The sequence below is a fragment of the Ambystoma mexicanum genome, chromosome 1p, assembly GCF_040938575.1.
Source record: "Ambystoma mexicanum isolate Mex_15411 chromosome 1p, UKY_AmexF1_1, whole genome shotgun sequence".
Classification (NCBI taxonomy): Eukaryota; Metazoa; Chordata; class Amphibia; order Caudata; family Ambystomatidae; genus Ambystoma; species Ambystoma mexicanum.
The window spans coordinates 745,448,990-745,472,696 of record NC_090921.1 but is presented as its reverse complement, the minus strand read 5'-3'; the positions used below and the strand labels follow the sequence as shown (position 1 = coordinate 745,472,696).

The following is a 23,707-nucleotide window of genomic DNA, read 5'->3' as shown; positions in this document are numbered from 1 at the left end:
CTGAAAGACACCCACTTCACTAACACTGCAACCTACATTAGCCTCAATGCAGCAATACCAGAATCTACAAAACACAAGAATTCCTGTTTAAAGGCTTGCAGATGCTCATATGAATTAACCTAATCTAATGGCACAGTGTAAAGCCATGTTTCAGGAAAATTACAGCCAAGTACACTTGTCTCACTGAACACCAGCCTCAGTGGGGATTCGTGCTGACTTCAACAATGCGCCTCGCAAACCCAGGAGCAGCTCAAGGTCTTACAGTAAGATAAGATTCCTTTCTTTCAATGACAGTGAACTCTGGCAGACAAGCATTTTTAATTCTTCACAAATACGAGTAAGTCAGAGCAGAACACCGAGGGCCCAGTGTTTTTTCTCTGGGAACGAAAGACATTTTCGAAAGACCCACACATAATTGTAACAAGAATGGCTCAGCTCTGGCCAATGAACGCTGAGGGCCCAGGGGCGAAAAGCCTGTTCAGCTAAAACTAATGAGAACAAATTCACAATGCAACAATTTTAGAATTAGGTAATGAGAGAGGAGCAGTCAAGACAGCCCACTGACACCAAGGTCCAAATGTCCAATGATCAGGCTTCCTATAAGGGGACTCTATGTGACCAATCACTTAGCAGCCAATCTCAGGATGAGATAGGTTTCTGGGAGCTGGTCCAATTCTGTGATGTCAGCCTGCAGTGTGTTACAAAGCTGGCTTGCAAGCCAGCCCCAGGGGAGACGGTGCCTGGATTTTCACTGTGCACTAAGCCCTCTGTGTTTTTTTTGCTGCCCAGAAATAAACGCAGTTTGGAACATGTTGCTGCTTGCTTGGAACTCTGCTGCATTTCTTTGGGCAAAATGGGAGGTGTTGGGGCCTCCCATAGCTGGAACCCCCAGAGGCCCTCGTGGGGGTCCAACTTCTCCCCAACAGTACGGGTACATAAGGCCATAAGCACCTGTCCCTTTGCGATGGGGCTAATTTACAGTATTTTCGCTCTGTGAACGGGGTGCCTCGAGGGTGGAGGAAAAATGGCGACGGGGAGCCGGTCATCAGGAAGCATGGAACACAGGCTTTCACCACCAGTTCAAGCCTGCATTCCTAACCACCAGATTGGCTGACTCCCCTCGCCAGGGTGCTAATGTACTTTACATTATAATACCAGATGTATGTGAGCGCTTTCCTTCCAGCCCTGGAGAGCCAAAAGGATAATTATTATCATTTGAAGCACGGGAAGTCTGCCATATGTCTCGTATAATGTTGTTAGATACAAGGGGTTCTGAACTTTTATTGCCAGAAGAGTCCCTAATCTGCTTATTTTAAAGGAAGCCGACTTTGACTTGTGTTTATTCTTTGTGCCCGGCCCAGTTACTACCCAAAATTCAGGACATCTTTAAAACAAACACATTTGAACAAGGTACCTTTTGGCATTAGAATAACTGTTTAACCAGTAGAAAAACAAATACATGACTGTAATCTTCAGAATGTGGACTTTCAAAGGACATTATCCTTGTGCTTATTTAAGCCTGTTATGACATATGAGAACCATTTTGATAACTTTAGTCATGCTCATTTTATGAGAACCTAAATCACATGACAAAACAAAACTGTACTCTTGGTGGGTGATGCAGTTTTGCTGAGAGGAGGGATGATAGTAGAAGGCAAGCCCAGGCCTAGAATATGGTGTCCCCACTAGGGGCTTTCCAATGGGGCTGTGTGCCACAATATAAAAGCTGTCTTCGGTACATCTTCCGATGGATAAAGTATATGCAGGTTCAGTGCTGGCATTGGTAGCCTTGGGCTACAGATGAGGGTGTGTATAGGTATATAGGTAGTCTTCGGCCTATTGCATATCAGCCCCTCAGACGAGCAATGCTCTTTTCCTTTTATTTAGTGCAGCACTGCCTGTCTGTTTGAAAGAAAGAATATGCAAATTTTAACCAATAGGGAGTATTTGTCAGGTGCTTATACATTTTGTTTAGTAGACCTGTCCCTGTTGCAAGATAGCCACTGGCCTTGCATTACTAGTCACATGGCAGGTGATAGCTTTGGGTGTCACCTTCATTTGCATTTCGACTAGTGGGGCAGGCGTGAAGAACTTAGCTGTATGCTGGTAGACGTCAGATTCTAATGGAAACTCATCAAGGCCACTTTGCACTTGTGTTTCCATCCCATCTACAACGTGAGATGGAAATATGTGTCTGGAAAGTGTGAATATCTTAGCGAGACCATGTAGGAGGGCCCCTACTACACGCAGTTGTTATTTTGAAATATTCCTTTTCAATGATTGGATGTGTTGCAGCTTAACCACCAGTCTGTTTGCCTCTTGTTAAAGTAAACTGTTGTTTTATTATTTTATTTTTTTCTCCAGCAAGACCCCCCTCGCCATGTGCTTTCAATAGTTGCCCAGCAGTTATGAGTCCAGACAATGTTGTTCTACCCCTCCCCATAATAACATCCCAGCTCTGCTTATCCTGACTGTTGCGACTGGACCTGCGGTCACGCAGGCCAGTCCATCCATTGCTGGGGGCACCCAGCAGACACGTAGGCCTGCCCAGTTATGGGCTGGCCCAAGGCCAGCCAGGGGACTTGCTGGGGGCACCCAGCTGACATCGCGGCACAGGGGGCACCCTGTCAGCCTGTGAGCACAAGGGCTCTTCCATGGCGACGGAGTTGCACAGCAGGGGCACCGGCATCTCCATGCAGAGTTGCCCAGCAGGGGCTCTGCTTACATAGGGGGGATCACAGACAGCATTGCCCAGCAGGGGCACTGTCAGGGTGGAGGTCCCTGCAGCAGCAGGCCTTCTGCCTACTACACATCGCGCTGCAGACAAGGACACACACAGCAGGCAGGAGTCAGGTTGGAGCGACTGAGGAGCCGGAACTGGCTCGTCCCTTTTATTGTTTTGGTCACATGGTCACTGACATGTGACATGGCCATGAGCCCTGGGAGATACCATGCTCCCAGGAGGGGTGACACACCACACTGACATCATGTGCATCTCGGTGTCCTGTTGCTTAAGTTGTTTAATGTCTATGTACACGGTAATTACTCACCAGTGGTGGCTCGTCCATAATTGGTGAAGGGACATCGAGCAACCCATTTTGGACGAGCTGAGCCACTGGCATACTTGCCAACCCTACAGATTTAGGCAGTGGGCTACTGCTTTTGAAACAGTCCTACCATCTACCGATTCGGGTGACAGATCCTACTGCTGTTTACAGTGGCAGGTAATTTATGTCACTCTAAGGCAGGCTGGTAGGTGACTACTTTGATTGGGCTCAGACCAATCCACTGACCTGAAAGCTACGTGACTCTGTCCTGCACTCTTGCCGGTAAAACCCTTAGATGAACCACCACTGAAGGCAAGTGGCAGATCGTAACACCATCACACAGCATCTGCCTATCAGACTGAGGGGGTATCAGTCTCCATGTCATTCTGTGTTCAAATTGCACTGCAGGAATATATATGTGTTGCCCAGGCTGCTGCTACAGAGTAGGGGCAAACGTTCCCTACCACCTCTGTGTGATTACCTTCTGTGTAATTGAATTTGGTGTTAACTTACCATTTGGAATTATACATTTTTAACATTTGAACATCTTTCCATGTTGTGCTGTTTGATGGGTTGTGTATTTTAGAATGTTTCAATGGTGCCAACAATGTATGTTTTGTATTTTCCTGTGATGTCATTTTTATGGGAATTATTTTTGAAACTTGAAAAATCCTACATCTTTTTGGTCACAGAATGTTGGCAAGTATGCTCTGCCACCTGGTGATTATTTTAATTGAAGGGGTGTACATATTTTCCACAAATAAGCGTGAACAGCCTAGCATAATTTGGGAGCCAAAACCAAGAGAGGTTTGGGGGTTACCCTTCTCCTAACCCCCCCACCCCCACACCCCTTCCCTGACCACCCGAGAAAATGTTTTGAATAATTGGGTAAAACGGTGCATTATACTGCACACTTTGTGTGAAAATCTGGCTATCAAATCTGAGAGTTTCCATTCGAATGTTATAGGTAACACATGAAACAATCCAATAGTGCATTGTAGGCACCTCACATCACCAACAGTGCACAGGAGCATTTCCCAACGCATTTTCATGATGCCTTTCTTTCACCGCAATGTTTGCCATTCCGGATTGCCAGTATAAACACATGTTCATGAACTCGCCCCCTTCTGCTGAGCGCTGGGGTTTCCTCTGGTTTCGTGTCTCGGCTCACAGCAGCGCACCGGTTTCGGTTTCGGTTTCCCTTCTTTCTGTGCGGCCGCCGCCTCTGAAACAGGCGCGTGTCGAGATCGCCTGACGGGCGTCATCCCCGGGAAAAGAAACCGAACTCTCAGATGGCAGCGTTTATAAGACGCCTGCTGGGTTGCACATTCTGCACTAGGAGTCACCGCGGAGAAGCCGAGGATGGGGAAAGTTAGAAAAGGAGGTCCGGCTCGCGGCACAGTGGCAGCACCCACTGCCCTCCCTAAGAAGTCCTCTCCCAGGCTTTGGTTGTACTCGGCGGAGAGTTGCCAGCTGAGCCTGTGCCCCTTGGAACTGGGCGGCATCCGCCAGGTGAGCTGCAGCCGGGGCCACCTGGCCGTGGTGCTGAGCAATGGCAGCGTGGCCCTCTGTGGCACAGAGAACGCAGGGGCCTCAGAGACAACGTGCAGAAAACCCAAGTTGGTCACGCTGAGAAAAGCGAGGGTGGAGGCGTTGCACTGTGGCGAGTCCTTCATGCTTTTACTCGCTGCCGATGGAAGACTCTTTGAGTGTGATTACCCAGTCGTCAGCCTCCCGCCTCGTCCAGTCACCAGTTTACAGGACAAGCAGATCATTCAAGTTGCGTGCGGTGATCACCATTCCCTGGCACTTTCAAAAGGCGGAGAGCTTTTCACTTGGGGGCAGAATACACATGGCCAGCTGGGGCTCACATTTCAACCCCCCCGCCAGAGCACGCCGCTACTGGTGGAACACCTCAGAGGCAGCCCCTTGGCGCAGATAACGGCAGGAAGTGCGCACAGCATCGCCCTTTCTCTATCAGGTACTGTCTATGCGTGGGGAAATAATGGTGCTGGCCAACTGGGACTTGGCGACATTGAAAACCGACACCTTCCGACTGCGGTGAAAGCTCTGCAGTGCAAAAGTGTTGAGTGTGTTGCCTGTGGCGCAGAGCACACAGCTGTTTTGTCAAGGGGCGGGCGGCTGTTCACCTTCGGTGCTGGGGGACATGGACAGCTTGGGCACAAAAGCACAATAAACCATCCCCTACCTCGTTTGGTTGAAAGACTGTGTAAGGTGCGGGTATCACAGGTGGCATGTGGGAGGAACCACACCCTTGCCTGTGCTCCATCTCAGAGGATGGTATATTTATTTGGCGCGAGAGGAGAAGGGGCGCCAGAAAACGGAGAGATGTGTGAGCAGTTAATACCGCTACCCATGGACCTGCTAGAAATTGGTATTCATGAAGGAAACGTTATCCAACAAAGAAGCTATAAGATTGTCGCTGGAGGAAACCTAAGTGTTTTGCTCAGCTTGGACGAAAAGAATGACGACATGGCTACGAACAGAACAATCGCCACTATTGAAGCTGAGATGCCAGAGAGGTGGCTCAAGTACGAGAGCTCTGATCACTGGCGCAGAGCAAAAAAGGAAATTAAACAGATTTTTTCATCCGTGGCTTGTGTCAATGGCAGTTTTTTGCAACACAGAGGTAAACAGCGTAAAACTTCTTCAGTGATACCAGAGGTTGCCATTTCAACAGCTTCCCTCTTTTTTAAAGCAGTTGCAAATTGTGAACCAGTGTTAAATCAGATTAGTTCCTGGTTGAGGAAGTCCCTTATTCCCAATCTTTCACGGCTTCCTGATCACTGTGATGCCCTGGTTATATTCCTCCTGCTTCCAGAATGTTCCTTGATGCACGAAGGCCAGGACTCTTTCGCTCTTGTTGCTGAATTTGCAAATGGTGTGAACAAGCTCGGACTGCCTTCATTGAACATTTTGGAGAAATGGTGGTCTTCCTCATCCATCCTCTTGCATAAACATGTCCTGATGCTTAAAAGGGCGGTGGTGAACAAGCTTACGAGTGGAATTGCTACCAAACAGGACAATCTCAACACGACATCTGTCTTAGAAATGCTGGAGAAGTTGTACAAGGTAAACATGAAGGCGAACTATCCATTGGCGATAGAAGAATTCTACATCAATGAAATCGGCAAAGATGTAAACTTATATAAAGATGTGGCCGTATGGCATCGTTTGCAACGACAACAGTTCTGTAATGAGTCTGATGGACCCATAATATTTTGCCGGTTTCCTTTTATCCTCAACTTACTTGCCAAGCGTCATGTGTTTCAAATTGATACGGCTTTCAAACAAAATAATTTGATTCCTGAAGCCTTTATCCAGATGTTGCCGAACCGGAAGCAAAGAAGCAGCGCATTGCCCCCGCCCACACGTCAGTGTTTGCATCTCGTTGTCAGCATTGATAATATGGTTGAAGGTACTCTGCAAGTACTAAGTACAGTAGCTGACTCTGATCTTAGGAACCCATTATTGGTTCAATTCCATGGTACATTTCCCTTTGACACAGAGCGTGCTAAAAGGGTGCTTTTCTTACATATATTTGAGGAAATTCTCCAACCAGAGTACGGAATGTTTGTCCAGTGTGCAAAGTTTTCCCCATTGTGGTTTCCAGCCAAACCTTCTGGTGAGCTGAAAAAGTACTTGGTCTTCGGAATACTGTGCGGGCTGACAATACTCAACTGCCCCAGCATGCATCTTCCATTTCCACTGGCCTTCTTCAAAAAACTTCTAGACCAGCAGCCCACTCTGGAAGACCTGGCAGAACTGGACCCTGTCATGGGAAGGAGTTTGCAGTCTGTTCTAGACTATGAGCACGATGATATTGTGGACAATTTGGACATTTGTTTTATCGCATCGTGGGACAACGAGAGGGTAGATTTAATTCCAAATGGAAGTACTTTATCAGTGGATAACTCAAACAAACATGACTATGTGAATAAGTATGTCGACTATGTTTTCAACAAGTCGGTGGATGTCGCTTTTGAAGAATTCAAGAGGGGGTTTTACAAAGTCTGCGAGAAATCTATGCTCGAACATTTCCAGCCCCAGGAACTGATGGGTGTCATGGTTGGAAAAACAGAATATGACTGGATTAAATTTGAAAAGCTTGCAGTGTATGATGGTATTTTTAAGCAATCTCCAACCCATCCAACTATTCGAATATTTTGGGAGGTTTTCCATGAGCTGCCATTGTCAGAAAAGAAAAAGTTTCTCTTGTTTGTCATTGGAAGTGACAGCATTCCTGTTTCTGGAATGGACTGTATGAAGATTACCATTACCTCGAGTGCTGCTTTAACCAAAGATCATCTTCCACAAACACAAACCTGCTTTCAAATCCTTATCCTCCCACCTTACTCCACAAAACAAGTTCTCACTGAAAAGTTGCTGCTAGCTATTAGCTACAACAGAGGATTTGTTTAAATGTGGATCATAGTGAAGACCAACACATTTTTTTTCTTTTTTAAATGAATTGGTTAATTTTGTAAATTGTAAATATGTATTTTTTTTATAAAAGATGTCTAATACATTTTACTCAGAAGTTGATAGTAAATTACTGATACAATAAACTGCACTTCTTTGTTTATGGCTGCACCTATACATGGCAATATTCCCATATAAGAGCATACTCATGTTTGCTTTGTGCATAATGCCAGTAATTATACCATAAGAAAACATGCCCAAGCTGGCTCTGCCAATACAAAATGCTATGCCACAATAAGAAAACATGTTCGACATGTAGTAACACTTATCATGTTTGCTTTATCATAAATGGAAAGTACAAAATGTCATGTCACAGTACGATATGGCTAGAATGGCTGTAGCAATGCAGTTTAGTATAGCCATGTAACCACACTTATAATCCTTGATACGTGTTGTTTCGTGGCTAGACTAGGCTGCATCTGCAACCAGTCTGGTTACGTTTTCTGACTCCAGGATGCATGTTTTGACTGGCCATCAATGCTAAAGCAAACATAGTACCATGTTTGCTTTAACATGGAATGCTTAAACATTGATGGCCACTACAAATGTCTTGCTACAGTAAGAAATGGCTAAACCGGCCACCCCAAAATGCCAGTCTAGCCACATAATAACATCATAACACTTATCATACATGATTAGTGTTGTTACATTGCCAGATACGACTGCATTGCTGCTGCCAGTCAAGTTAGGTTTTCTGACTCTGACATGGTATTTTTTACTGTGCAACAATGTTAAAGCAAACATAATGTTTGCTTTAACATTGATGCCCAGTAAAAATGCAGCCCTCCCTCTGCATCCCCAAATCAGATTCCCAATTTGGACAGACACAAGAGCTACATTTAAAGGGGAATCTGATGTATATTGGTGAAGAGGTGATGGGATGGGATTATAATAAAGGAGGTGTGAGGGCTAAGAAATTGGTGGGTAGGATAGGGGTACCTTGTTATGCGCTTATTTGAAGCATGTCAAAGTTTGAACTTTTATACTCTACTGCATACTTTAAAAAGTTACAATCCACAATTCAATCAAATGACCCCTTTTAATATGATCTTGAAAATGGCTAGAGGTTGCGTTATTGGCGCAGCCACACTGCAGTGATGTTCTGCATGCATGTGCAGTACATCGGATGAGTAAGCAGCATTGCAGCAGTGTGCAGTGCCCACGTCTGGTGTGCCACCTGTCAGAATTTGGCAGCTGTATCTGGGCTGAGCGCACAAATTATCAGCAGAGTGCTGGGCCATGCAACGCTCAGGGATGGTGTACACCCTCTGTGTGCATTGCCTCTCTAGGCTGAATGTGTAACTGGTCAGCAGTGTGCTGTGCATTAAAATGTCTTAGAAGCTTGTTGTACAATTGTTCCCTGCTGTTACTTCATGTCTATGCCTGGTGATTACCCATAGCAATTGTATTATCCCATTGTGTGACCATTGAGCAGTGTTCAGTGCTGAGCAGTGCTATAACTGGGTGTTTTCAACCTCTGTGCAGTGTGTAATTTGTAGGCTGGGTGTGCGACGTACCAGCAGTGTGCATTGACCTACACTGGTAAAGTCTGCTGTGTGCACATAAACGGTGTGCAGTGTCAGGAAATGATAAGGCCTAGCGTACACTCGCTATGTGTGCAGTGATAAAAACAGTTTCTGCCTAGTGTTAAATTCTGGTGAGCCACTGCAAGAAACGTGAGACACACATGAACAGTAGCTCATATAGCAGACTGCGTTAGATCTAGAGGATTCCAACAATGTACAGAAAATAATATCAGGAAGAGGCACAAAACAAATAAACTCTATACACTTCCAGTAGGCAGGTAATTCAGCAACAACGTAGCTCTATGTAGCAGCACCATTGCAATATGGAACCAGCCTGTGTATAAAGAAAAGACACTTCCATTGAAAATGCTACACTGTACAACACACATAACTTTGTTCTACTTTCAGTAGTTTTCTAATGTTTATCCCAAACATTTTTAAATACCCTGGGTTTTGTTGCGATGCACGTTTTAAATCCCAATGTAGTGCAGAGGTTTACGTTGCACAAGTCATATTAGAACAATGGTGTGGCTAGGTTAGACGCATGTGGCAATTTAACATGTGTTCAGTGTAGATAAATGGATTGGGATAAATGTTACTTGGTGCTTAGTTTGGATACTGTGAGGGGTCAGAAATGCGAGGCGTACAACACGGTAAAGGTTTTTCACAACAAGCCATTTAATTAAATAAATGAGGGTTTGATAAGCCCCTCACTATCCCAAACCTACAGAGGATTTTCCTTGCCTATCAAAATAAACTAAAGGAAAGCACTCTAACAAAAGGAATCTGTCCCTCACACTTGTACATACATTAACTCATAAAGATAATAAATGGCAATTCAAATGTAACAGAAATAAGAGTTATATTCACCATATTTCTACATCTACTGTTGTGCCCCCATTTCAGGTGTTTCTCCCTCTATTCAGGTATCTCAATCAAGGTATTTCTACATTTACTGTTGTGCCCCCATTTCGGGTGTTTCTCCCTATAACCAGGTATCCATAATCCAGGTATTTCTACATTTACTGTTGTGCCCCCGTTTCAGGCGTTTCTCCCTCTATCCAGGTATCTCAAATCTGGATGTTATTACAATTATTTATTTATTTTATTTTATTGTTATTAGTCAATTGACTTTTAACAAGTTTATCGAATTAATAAAGTAGTCACAGTAAATATAGACCTAAAAATCATTTCAAATCAGCAGCAGCACTATAACAGGCTAACATTGTAAACATAAATACCATTGTTCTCGTATAAGACACTAGTTCCTATCATAAGGGACCTAAACTTTACAGTCATATGCAATTACATATTATGTAATACTGTATTTCGGTTACACATGTAAGCAGTTGTGCAAGCTATTGTATGTTCCGAGCACTCACTTCGGCTTACCAACAGTTGCTTATAGAGGCAGGCATTCTATGATATTATCATTCCAGTGGGCAACATCTTAATTATGTTGCGCTAAACCTGAAGTAATGCAATATTTATCGCAACTGTAGGGCAGTTCACGCAATATGTCCAAAATTCGTTAGATTTGATACTGATATACGTGTGCATAAAGTTCCCATATGCACACATGTATACAGTACTCACATTTGGACACTCAGTGAACAAGTGCCTCGCAGTTTCAAGGGTATTCTTACATTGACAAATTCAACAGGACCTGTTTTCGGCAGAAATTTTAAATTGAGGCCCAAAATAGTTAAAATCGGTAGTTGCTTAATTCGAAGTCGCAGTAGAAGCCAGCATATTTCAAGGCTAGGACTTAGTACCAAATACTGTAGAGGGCACTTATATCTGTGGACCTCATTTGAGACACTCTTTAAGCTTTTTAAGGTAGCAAAGTGGTCATAGTTCTTATTCCAATCATACAAGTCGTGATTTGAAGGAACCTTTTAACTGCTGGTATCCGCCCTTAATGAGCCAGTTTGGATACCAGTGTATTGCCTGGAACGTGGTTGATGCTAGATTGGCAAATGAGGGTACCCTACACCGATCACATCTTCCCCAGTTTGACCTCAACATTTCTAGGATGCAACATTGGGGCGTAATTTTTGCCTTCAGGTATAGCTCCATCCTTTTTCTTTCAGCTTGCCTCTCCCCAATGAGGTTAAGCCTAACTCGAGGCGTAAAGTCTCCATTGGGACTGAGGGTCGCAGCCCTAGCAGTTTCCTCCAGAATACTCCCTGTATGCAATCCAATCATCTAACATTCTTCATAGTCAGCGCCTCAAGGCCGTACAAAATCACAGGACAGAAGCACTGCCTATAGAGGATTAATATGCCTTCGAGGCAGTAGCCTGCAGATTGTCGGCAAAGCTATAGAAGAGGTTTGTCAGTTGTACTGCCTTCCTCTTTTTGTTTGCAATGATGTGCGAGTAGGTGGTCTCTGCACTCATCTCTAATCCGAGATTGGGATATTGATCCACGTACTCTACACAACCAAAGAAAGAATACAGTTTCACCCTGTTCACCCTTTTTCCGGCTATTAGGAGAATCTTATTTTTTTGCAGATTGATATCATTTTCTTTAGCATATCTGGCCAGTTCGTTCAATCTTGCTCTGCAACCTCTCAAAGTGTGGTAAAAAATGACAAGGTCATCTGCATATAACATGCATGCAATTTGCGTTTGACCAATCTTAGGGGGGCACCCAACGGCATCAAGCATTCTCTCAGGAAGGTCAGAGATATACATGTTAAATAAAAAGGGAGCCAAAATGCAGCCTTGCTTTTCCCGCTACCTATAGGTACAGATGCAGATAGACGACCGTTGTTGTCCAACCTAATTCTTGCCCCTGTCCCTTCATGAAGCTTCTGAGTAATATCTAAGAGCAACCAAGGACAACCTTGAAGTTTTATTTTGTCCCAGAGCCTAGCCCTGTTGACAAGATCAAACGCTGATTTAAAATCAAAAAATGCAATATATAGAACTGGAGCATCTTTTTTTTTCACCTCAAGTATGAGACGGTAAAGAAGTCGAATTTTATGGGTTTTTGCAGACGCTGGTCGAAAGCCAGTCTGAAAATCATACATAATTTTGTCAGCTTTGACCCAGGACTCAAGTTCTTTCAAGACAAATCCAGTAAACAGCTTTCCAGTTACGTCCAACATGGAGAGCAGTCTATAGTTTGCTGGCAAAGACCTGTCTCCTTTCTTGAAGACAGGTACCAGAATCGACTGCCTCCATGTGAACAGAATGGTATGCTCTTTACAGACTTTGTTAAATAGGGTCTTCAAATAAGGTAGCCAACACTCAGGAATAGTCCTGAGTATAACATTGGCCAAGTCATTGGGACCTGGTACCCTAGAGGCCTTTGCATTCTTAATAGCTGCCGATATAGCCTGTGTGGAGATGTCAAGCGGCCATATTTCCCCCTCTTCCAGAATAACTGGCGGACGGGGGCAACATCTGAGAGTTCATCTTTGCATCAACAAAACGCAGCCAGGTGGCTGCGCCAATGGGATTGAGAATCTGCTTTTCATTTTCCCCTTAGCAGCGGGCAATATTTGCCATATTGATCTTGGGTTTCCACTACCAAGGGCACTAATCATGTGCTGCCACTGAACGTTCAGAGCCAAACTTTTCCAGTGGTAAAGCCAGCGTCGATAGGTGTTCTTAATCCTATTGATTTCACCACAGAGCTTATGACCTGGGGGTTATTTCTTTCTCAGCCATCTGATCTCTCTGCACGTGTTTTTTTTGGAGTTGCGTATTACGATATCAAATGGCCTCCTGTTTGTGTTCTCTGTCACAATCACCCTCCTGGGATCAACAGAAGCCACACCAGTGGTCAGAGAACCAGTCCAAGTCTCCATCTCATCCACACTAAGAGCAAGATATTTCTACCACTCATCCTGATCTACTGCTTCTAAAGTGGCAGTGGCTTTGGCTATACCGGCCCCTGTCCACGGTTTCCCGAGTGGCTCGGCATTAGGTCCTTTATGCATGAGCCCAAGATTATTTTCACTGGGAACAATAGGGTCAGGCTTAATGTAGCATGGTCACTATGCTCAGCCCAGGCTATTTCTAGGTCCAATATGCTCTCTAAAATGCCCTCACTTCCAAAATAATAATCTAATGTAGCCTTGCTTAGAACATTCCTCCTGGTCCATGCACCCGGGGTGTTCCCAGTGGTACGTCCATTTAGCAGAACTAGTTCCCATTCCTTTAGTGAGTCAACCCATAGGCAGCTCTGTGCATTCCCCTTTTGCTGTAATAGCCTGGATTCAGGGCGGATGTTGGCATAAGGGTGGAAAGGTGATTTGTCAAGGCAGTACTCATTCAAATCTCCTCCCAGGAGAATCCTGTCATGATCTAGACTTCCAAGCCAATCAACACACACCTCGTTGATACTTGTAAAAATGTCTTGAGTATCAAGCCCCCCTGGTGGGCTATATACATTGATCAACAGATGTTTTCCCTTTACGGCCTTGCCTTGCAGTTTAATTTCGACTGCCATAATGTTACTGCTATTGGTGCTAGTGGGAAGGGGTATCAAATCAATATATTGCCTAACCCCAATTATCATGCCACCGTACCCTTTCCTCCCAGAATTTGGTGGATTACAAAGCCTTCAACATGTACTACATCAATTAACAAGGTTTCCTGGCAAAGAAAGATAATGGGCCTCATTACGAGTTATGCCGGTAAGGGAAAAATGATGCCAGTATGTAAATACCGGCATCAGTTAACGTTCCGTAGCATTCTGACCCACAAACCTGGTATTAACGGCACCGTTATTTACGGTGCCGCTAATAGCGGCACAGGCGCGTACACGCGCCTCCTCAGGTAGTAAATACCGGCATGCCGGTAATAGGGGGCAATCACAACCCACGCAAACATGCAAATACCGGCATCGCGAACACGGTAATAATGGGCTGCATGATGCCGGAAAAACAGGCATCGCGGACCACACGTAAACAGCAACCAAGATACAAGGCAGCTGCCACAGGTGCACACAATCCCCACAGGTGGAGTCAAAGGAGGCTGTGCCAGTATGAACTGAGCACACCCACACACCGCAACCCCCCCCCGGCGTAGCCAATGCAGAGTTGGCCATCACAAAAGGTGCACAATGAAACACCACACCCCTTCCCACACCAAAATGCCACCACTAGCACCATCAAACATGGTGCAGGAGGACCCGCCCATAGTGATACAACCACAGCAGCAACAACAGGCAGCACAGAGGAGACGCAGGAGGAGAAAGAGGGCGAGACATGGCCAGCAATCACCACCAGCGCAGCCACCAGTGCCACGTAGGCAGCCACCAATCCCTTGCACCAGACCCAGCCCATGTAAACCAACCCCTAAGCAGACGCACACCCTGGACCGGTTGGACCGTGACACCATCACCACCATAGTGGACATGACACAGAATGACATTGCCAGCCACATCGAGATACGCACTGCCATCCCCCCACCAATAAAGGTGGTTACTGTGCAACACTTCCTGGCCCCAGGCACCTACCAACACACAGTGGACCAGCTGCATGGCATTTCACAACCACTACTCTCACGCATGCTGGACCACGCGCCTGGCAGCCTGGTGAGTTGCACAACTGTCCCATGGCTGTGCTGTGGGGACCTGATCAGTGCAGATGCAGAAGGGGGGGGGCTACTGCACCTGGGTGGCAAGGGGGGGAATAGTGCACCTGGGTGGCAGTAGCCAGTGAGTGGAGAGTGCATGCCGAGCCAAACACTCCAGACCTGAACTAGCCAAACCGAACCCAACACATCACTGGGCCACAAATGCCAAACTATGCATATGGATGACGACAAGTAAGAGCCACAACCAGGCCACCATGGCAATGTCAAGCAATGCAGGACTGAACAGGATGGTAACCCTGGCAATGTGGCCAGTGTGAGCATGCATAATTGTGAGCATGCATAGAATACACATCATGAATTGGAGGCCAAACATTGCCGCACTAACACAGCACATCTGCCTCAGCATGCATGTTTACACCCTGCATCATCTATCAAACCACATCCAGTGTCCCACACCTCATTACAGTATCCATAGCATCTATGTGACTATTGCGTATACGTACAGGGACATGTGCATGCCCACAGCAAATACCTGCCGCCATGACTGAGTGCCCTGAAAGTTGGCAAGTCAGAGTGACACACACCTATTCCAATCTGCCTGCAGGTGATGGAGGATATACCTTCAGGCCGTGGCTACTTACCCCAATGCGTAACCGCTGAACTGGCATGGATAGGAGTACAATCGCGTGCACACTCGTACCCGTGTTCTGCCTGAGCATACCTTTGGCCTGTGAAAGCGCGGTTACGATGCCAATGCAGTTCAGGTGGTGCACTCCTATATAGGCCTGAGGGGGTGGCAAATATCACCATGGCCTGTGTCATGCTGCACAACATGTGCGTCCGGAGGAATGTACCACTGCCAACTGACATAGACATGCATGGGCCGGGTGACCATGAAGGGGATAGAGACGGAGGCGAAGGAGCCCCCCTGCCAGTACATGATGCACGGGATGGCCATGCTGTACGCCAAGCACTAATCCACGTGTACATCTGAAACGCACGGACCATGAAAGGAATGTTCCAGTGACACACTGGCTGCATGTGGGCATGCACACTTGTATACTTAGCAGTTCACAACCGTACGCTATCACACATTGAATGTACATGCACAAAATTAAGAATGTCCAGCCATTGAATTGCTTGCAAACAATGGGTGTATTATTCACATACACGTGATAATATTAACATTCCCCTCCAAACACCCCAGTGAACCCCCCCTCCCACCCCACAAACCCTCCAAACACCCCAGTAAAATCCCTCTCCCTCCACACAGATGCTAAGTGTCCCCATGTGTGCATCGGACAGTGCTCCCTTCCACAATGTGTCCTGCCACAATGTCATTGTCCGTGCATTCATTTCTTTTGCATCTTGGTGTTGGGTGGTGCCATGGCCGGCCGTCGTGCGCTCCTCCTCATGTGACGCACCGGACTGGATTGGGCCGAGGTGGCAGGGGTAGTTGTGGCGGAAGTGTCAATTCTCAATGGACTGCCTGTGTCAAGGTGTGGCCGCTGCATTGGAGCGTTACCTGCACGGATGGCCTCCGTGAGTGTCCCCATGCACTCCTGGAAGGCACGCGTGGATGCCTCCACTGCTGCAGTATTGGCTGCTACTGCCCTCACGATGGCACTCATGGCCTCTCTGCTTGCTTCTACATGCTGCTGCATGATCTGGAGCATGGACTCTTGTCGGGCCTCGACCCTTGTCAGGCGGGTCTCGAATTATGTGACATCCACAGGTCTGCAGGTTGCTGGCAGGGTGGAGGAGGGCAGAGTGGAGGAGGGCAGAGTGGAGGAGGGCAAAGTGGAGGAGGGCAGAGTGGAGGAGGGCAGAGTCGTGCCTTGCAGGGTGGTGGTAGGCGGCTGCGCGGAGCCATCCTCCGGGACACTGTCCTCGAACAGCGCAGTGTCTGATTCACCGAGGTCTGAATCATGCAGGCACGGATTGTCGAGACTCTGCTAGAGGTTGGGGGCTGGCAATTGGGCTTGGGGTGGGTGTGCCAGGCATCATGTCTGATTCCTCTTCCACCTCTGTGGACACAACGGTCATCAGTGATGTGGTCAATTGGCGGCTGTGATGTATTGTGGTGGGATGTGTCCATGCATTCAGCCATCATTTCATTTCTGGTTTGTTGCTTTGGGTGTACTGAGGGGGTATGTGGGGGATCAATGCATGGCTGGTGGTGTAGCATTAGTTTGGTCTCTGTGTGGTGGGTGCATGGGCATGGTTGGGTCATGTGGCACCTCTGTTGGGATTGGGGTCGTCACTCTGCGTCCATGTGGTGCGGGAAGTGACGATGATTGATCTATGGGTATGTTGATGCATCGCCTTGCCCACTCTAACTTCCCCCTCAGTTGGGCCACATCATGTGTCGTTATAAGTGGTTGTGATGGTACACTCAACTTCCTCTGTGGTGATTGCCGCCCGACCTCCTGATCTCCGATCCCCTCAATGCTTTCGGTGTTGATGAAGCGACTTGCCGTCTCCTCCCATGGCATCAATTGGACTGGGGAGTGTGGCCCACCGCCTGTCGCCCTTGCGGCTCTCCGATTTTCGGACAGGGTCCTCCGGACACGGAGGCGGAGGTCGTCCCACCGCTTCCGGCAGTCGCGCACACTCCTTGGGGCGCACCCCACTGCTGTCACCCTCTGCGCTAACTCGAGCCAGACCTCTTTTTTGCGGGTTTGGGCTGCATGCTTGAGGTCTGTGCAGCGTATTACGTCCGCATGCTCTTCCAGTGTGTTGGCGAGCATGGTGAGCTCAGCATCCGTGAACCGCTGCTTCCTCTTCCTCTGGGTGGATTTCCTGCTGGCCTTGGACATGGTGATGCTCTCCTGACACACGACGACACGGGAGGAGTGTTGGTTGTGGAGGATTGCAATGGATTGTGTTTTTAAAGATGGCTGCCGGCCCATTTCCCGTTCCTGTGCGATGACGTAATTTTCGGGTCCATTTTTTGCGAACACGGTAATACCACGCCGGTATTACCGTGCCCGTATTTACGGGTTAGTGTGAGGCAGTAGCGCAATGGGCGGGCCCCCGCGATGCCGGTATAGGGGGCTTGGAGGCCCTTTACTGGCATGGCGGTATTGCCACTACCGGCCTGGGGGAACGGGCGTGCTCGCGCACTCGTAGTCACCCGCTATTGGCGGGTTCATACGTGCACGGACCCGCTCATTCCGGCATGCCGGTAATGAACACGGTTTTACTGGCAAACTTGTAATGAGGCCCCATGTGCCTTAGGAGTAAGGGCAGGGACCCTTCTTGAGAGAACAGATGATTATTGCCTCTAGTGTTCCAACTGAGGATCTTTAAACCTCAGTTCGAGGCCTGACAGTGTTGGGGCAAGAAACCTTTCAACCATTCCCATACCTGTACATTTGCAAAGCTCTTTGGTGTTTGTGCTGTTACAGTATTTTTGGTTACACTGCACGTTGGTGTTTGTGCTATTGCAATATTCTTGGTTACACTGAACATGTTACGCTTTCTAGTGCATTTTTCACAACAATGCACCAAAGGTACACTTATGTAGGCGTATTAGGGCAACAGTATCCAGAAGACAACAGTACAGTAGTGTCACCTTCCACCCACATCAATCTGCTCAATAAAATCAAAATCCGTAGTATTATGTTAACCAGCAGCCTCACCACCTCCGGCCTATTTAAATATTTTACCCCTCGTTTCGGATTGAGTGGAGCAATGGAAGGTATTAAAGGATCCAGAGCAGTGGGATTAGATACTTCCACAAAGCTCTGGTGATGTGCCCCATTGTCTACTTTGTCAGCTGTGATAGTCGTGCTATCTCTTGCGTGCTTCACTCCACCAGTTGGGTCTTGTGTGGCAGCAATAGCCTGTGGTACATTAGTTGTGCAGATTTCTTTTAGGGTAGAGCTCTAAAGCCAATGCATTTCAGAGACCAAGCTCCTTCATCAGGGCGGAGCCCTACACATTGGGCCTCATTACGAGTTTGGAGGTAGCCATGCCGTTTCTACCCCCAAACACGGGTCCGGGTCCCGAAAAATGGGAATTACCGGGCCATTCAGAACGTTGCGGGCCCAGTAATTCCCATTCGCGGAACACGGACCCGGTACGTCCCCATTCCCATAGGGCTCAATGGGAATGGGGAGGATGGTAACAACGGTCCCGTTAATAACGGGGACGTTGCTACCATCCGGTACTGCTCGCGGGTCCCGCTCTGCACGTCTGGACGGACCAGGCGTGCAGAGCGCCCCCGCAAGCAGAACTCGTAATGTTGTGGCGAGGTAACAACGGCGCCGGTAGCACTACCGGCGACGTTGTTGCCTTACCACAACACTTATAATGGGGCCCATTCTTCAATAAACCAAATACAATTGCACAAATTCATACAGATAGGTGAGCATATGACATGAGAGCACAATATTCAATATAAAATGTAATGATACATACCAAAGTCAAACATGGTGATCAAAAAGGGAAAAGAAACAAAAGCACAATGGGCCTCATTATAAGTTTGCCAGTCCGGGAACTACGGTACCGGTAAGCATGCCGGTACCGTAGTTCCCAGACCGGCAAATTACGAGTTGTGCTCGCGGGTGCCTTTCTGCTTGCAATGTCGGACCTAGTGGGCAGAAAGGCGCCGCAAGCAGAGCATGTCGGATGTACCGGCACCGTTGTAAACGGTGCCGGTGCATCCGATCTCCCCATTCCCATTCCGAATGGGAATGGGGAGCATCTTTTTTCCGGCGCCCGCAAATGGGCAATTACCGCGTCCGGCAGGGCCGTAATGACCCGGTTATTGCCCATTCGTGGGCACTGGAAATTTCAGAAGTTTGGCGGCAGCCTTCCAGTTTTACCAGCAAGGCTACCGCCAAACTTCTAATGAGGCTCAATATCCTGTTAGTGTACAAACAGTATAACTGAAGGCATTTGGTAGTGCAAATGTAAAAATAAAAGTACCTAAGTGGTTGGACAAAAGCGTTCGATTCCAATTCTTTCACAGAAGGAAAGATGTGGGGCCTCATTACCCTGGCGGAATGGGTTTAACGGCGCCGGTAGAGCTGCCAGTGCCGTTAAACCCATTCCACCCTATTTCGAGGTCCCCATGCGGGACCCGCTCTGGACGTCTGGTCAAACCGAACGTCCTTTGTGGGTCCCGCGATGGGAACAGGGAGCTAACAACGGGCCCGTTCCCTCCCCATTCCCATTGAGCCCTATCGGGGCTCAAATGGGAATGGGGATGGTCTGGGTTCGGGTTCCCTGAATGGGGAAAGTTTAAGGGCATGGCTACCTCCAAACTCGTAATGAGGCCCGTGGTGTGCAAACACACACGATTTCACAAGCTGAAAGTCAATTAATAATCGGCTGTGAACGCGTGTATTACTTGTGAATTACAGAACACGGCATGCTGATCAGCCCCTTACCTGTGGCAGGCAATGATGCATACAAAAACAATCGAATCTTGTGCCCTCCCAGAAGGGAAGTTATAGTGTGTAAACGCACACAATTCTACGAGCTGTAACTAAATAAAAATGTGTTATCAATGCATGTCTGGTTTGTTGATGTCAGAACACGGCTTGCTGGGCAGCCGCTTACCTGCTGTAGGCAATGCTGCTTACAATCAATGGAGGACGCGCAGGAGCGCGCTTCTCCAATGCTTATGAGAGGTTGTCAAGGAGACTGCTAGGATGCCACCATCCGGCTGCCCTGGGGTAGACCACACCTATGGCGTTGCGTTCCCACGCAGCTTTATGTCTAGCATTTACATTCAGCCATACCTTGGAAAAAAGTAAAGTGTGCAATATTGTGGCATTATGTACCCGGTCCATGGGTATCACCTGGGGGTAAAGGCTTGGGGCCCAAGTTAACGGCCCGAGCAAAGCAAGGGCAATTAACGTGGGCCCCCGGGATGCTACTCCCCCTGTGATGACCATGGTACTGAAGAGGGAAAATCGAGATCAAACTCCTGCCCCCTAACCCCAGGCACATCAACAGAAAGAACAGTAGGAAGAATAATGAGCGCACTCCATTTTGCACCAGGCCCCAGTGCGCCCATGGGTGACAAATATGCTGAAAGACACCCACTTCACTAACACTGCAACCTACATTAGCCTCAATGCAGCAATACCAGAATCTACAAAACACAAGAATTCCTGTTTAAAGGCTTGCAGATGCTCACATGAATTAACCTAATCTAATGGCACAGTGTAAAGCCATGTTTCAGGAAAATTACAGCCAAGTACACTTGTCTCACTGAACACCAGCCTCAGTGGGGATTTGTGCTGACTTCAACAATGCGCCTCGCAAACCCAGGAGCAGCTCAAGGTCTTACAGTAAGATAAGATTCCTTTCTTTCAATGACAGTGAACTCTGGCAGACAAGCATTTTTAATTCTTCACAAATACGAGTAAGTCAGAGCAGAACACCGAGGGCCCAGTGTTTTTTCTCTGGGAACGAAAGACATTTTCGAAAGACCCACACATAATTGTAACAAGAATGGCTCAGCTCTGGCCAATGAACGCTGAGGGCCCAGGGGCGAAAAGCCTTTTCAGCTAAAACTAATGGGAACAAATTCACAATGCAACAATTTTAGAATTAGGTAATGAGAGAGGAGCAGTCATGACCAATGATCAGGCTTCCAATCACTTAGCAGCCAATCTCAGGATGAGATAGGTTTCTGGGAGCTGGTCCAATTCTGTGATGTCAGCCTGCAGTGTGTTACAAAGCTGGCTTGCAAGCCAGCCCCAGGGGAGACGGTGCCTGGATTTTCACTGTGCACTAAGCCCTCTGTGTTTTTTTTGCTGCCCAGAAATAAACGCAGTTTGGAACATGTTGCTGCTTGCTTGGAACTCTGCTGCATTTCTTTGGGCAAAATGGGAGGTGTTGGGGCCTCCCATAGCTGGAACCCCCAGAAGCTCTGGTGGGGGTCCAACTTCTCCCCAACAGTACGGGTACATAAGGCCATAAGCACCTGTCCCTTTGCAATGGGGCTAATTTACAGTATTTTCGCTCTGTGAACGCGGTGCCTCGAGGGTGGAGGAAAAATGGCGACGGGGAGCCGGTCATCAGGCAGCATGGAACACAGGCTTTCACCACCAGTTCAAGCCTGCATTCCTAACCACCAGATTGGCTGACTCCCCTCGCCAGGGTGCTAATGTACTTTACATTATAATACCAGATGTATGTGAGTGCTTTCCTTCCAGCCCTGGAGAGCCAAAAGGATAACTATTATCATTTGAAGCACGGGAGGTCTGCCATCTGTCTCGTATAATGTTGTTAGATACAAGGGGTTCTGAACTTTTATTGCCAGAAGAGTCCCTAATCTGCTTATTTTAAAGGAAGCCGACTTTGACTTGTGTTTATTCTTTGTGCCGGCCCAGTTACTACCCAAAATTCAGGACATCTTTAAAACAAACACATTTGAACAAGGTACCTTTTGGCATTAGAATAACTATTTAACCAGTAGAAAAACAAATACATGACTGTAATCTTCAGAATGTGGACTTTCAAAGGACATTATCCTTGTGCTGATTTAAGCATGTTATGACATATGAGAACCATTTTGATAACTTTAGTCATGCTCATTTTATGAGAACCTAAATCACATGACAAAACAAAACTGTACTCTTGGTGGGTGATGCAGTTTTGCTCAGAGGAGGGATGATAGTAGAAGGCAAGCCCAGGCCTAGAATATGGTGTCCCCACTAGGGGCTTTCCAATGGGGCTGTGTGCCACAGTATAAAAGCTGTCTTCGGTACATCTTCCGATTGATAAAGTATATGCAGGTTCAGTGTTGGCATTGGTAGCCTTGGGCTACAGATGAGGGTGTGTATAGGTATATAGGTAGTCTTCGGCCTATTGCATATCAGCCCCTCAGACGAGCAATGCTCTTTTCCTTTTATTTAGTGCAGCACTGCCTGTCTGTTTGAAAGAAAGAATATGCAAATTTTAACCAATAGGGAGTATTTGTCAGGTGCTTATACATTTTGTTTAGTAGACCTGTCCCCGTTGCAAGATAGCCACCAGCCTTGCATTACTAGTCACATGGCAGGTGATAGCTTTGGGTGTCACCTTCATTTGCATTTTGACTAGTGGGGCAGGCGTGAAGAACTTAGCTGTGTGCTTGTAGACGTCTGTTTCTAATGGAAACTCATCAAGGCCACTTTGCACTTGTGTTTCCATCCCATCTACAACGTGAGAGGGAAATATGTGTCTGGAAAGTGTGAATATCTTAGCGAGACCATGTAGGAGGGCCCCTACTACACGCAGTTGTTATTTTGAAATATTCCTTTTCAATGATTGGATGTGTTGCAGCTTAACCACCAGTCTGTTTGCCTCTTGTTAAAGTAAACTGTTGTTTTATTATTTTATTTGTTTCTCCAGCAAGACCCCTCTCGCCATGTGCTTTCAATAGTTGCCCAGCAGTTATGAGTCCAGACAATGTTGTTCTACCCCTCCCCATAATAACATCCCAGCTCTGCTTATCCTAACTGTTGCGACTGGACCTGCGGTCACGCAGGCCAGTCCATCCATCGCTGGGGGCACCCAGCAGACACGTAGGCCTGCCCAGTTATGGGCTGGCCCAAGGCCAGCCCGGGGACTTGCTGGGGGCACCCAGCTGACATCGCGGCACAGGGGGCACCCTGTCAGCCTGTTAGTACAAGGGCTCTTCCATGGCGACGGAGTTGCACAGCAGGGGCACCGGCACCTCCATGCAGAGTTGCCCAGCAGGGGCTCTGCTTACATAGGGGGGATCACAGACAGCATTGCCCAGCAGGGGCACTGTCAGGGTGGAGGTCCCTGCAGCAGCAGGCCCTCTGCCTACTACACATCGCGCTGCAGACAAGGACACACACAGCAGGCAGGAGTCAGGTTGGAGCGACTGAGGAGCCGGAACTGGCTCGTCCCTTTTATTGTTTTGGTCACATGGTCACTGACATGTGACATGGCCACGAGCCCTGGGAGATACCATGCTCCCAGGAGGGGTGACACACCACACTGACATCATGTGCATCTCGGTGTCCTGTTGCTTAAGTTGTTTAATGTCTATGTACACGGTAATTACTCACCAGTGGTGGCTCGTCCATAATTGGTGAAGGGAC

The 23,707-nt window shown here is 47.4% G+C and overlaps 1 pseudogene; it reads left to right on the top strand.

Moving 5' to 3' along the window:
• The first annotated feature begins 4,268 nt into the window (after window positions 1-4,268).
• On the top strand, window positions 4,269-7,651 carry LOC138580101 (E3 ISG15--protein ligase HERC5 pseudogene; annotated as a pseudogene).
• Window positions 7,652-23,707: the final 16,056 nt, after the last annotated feature.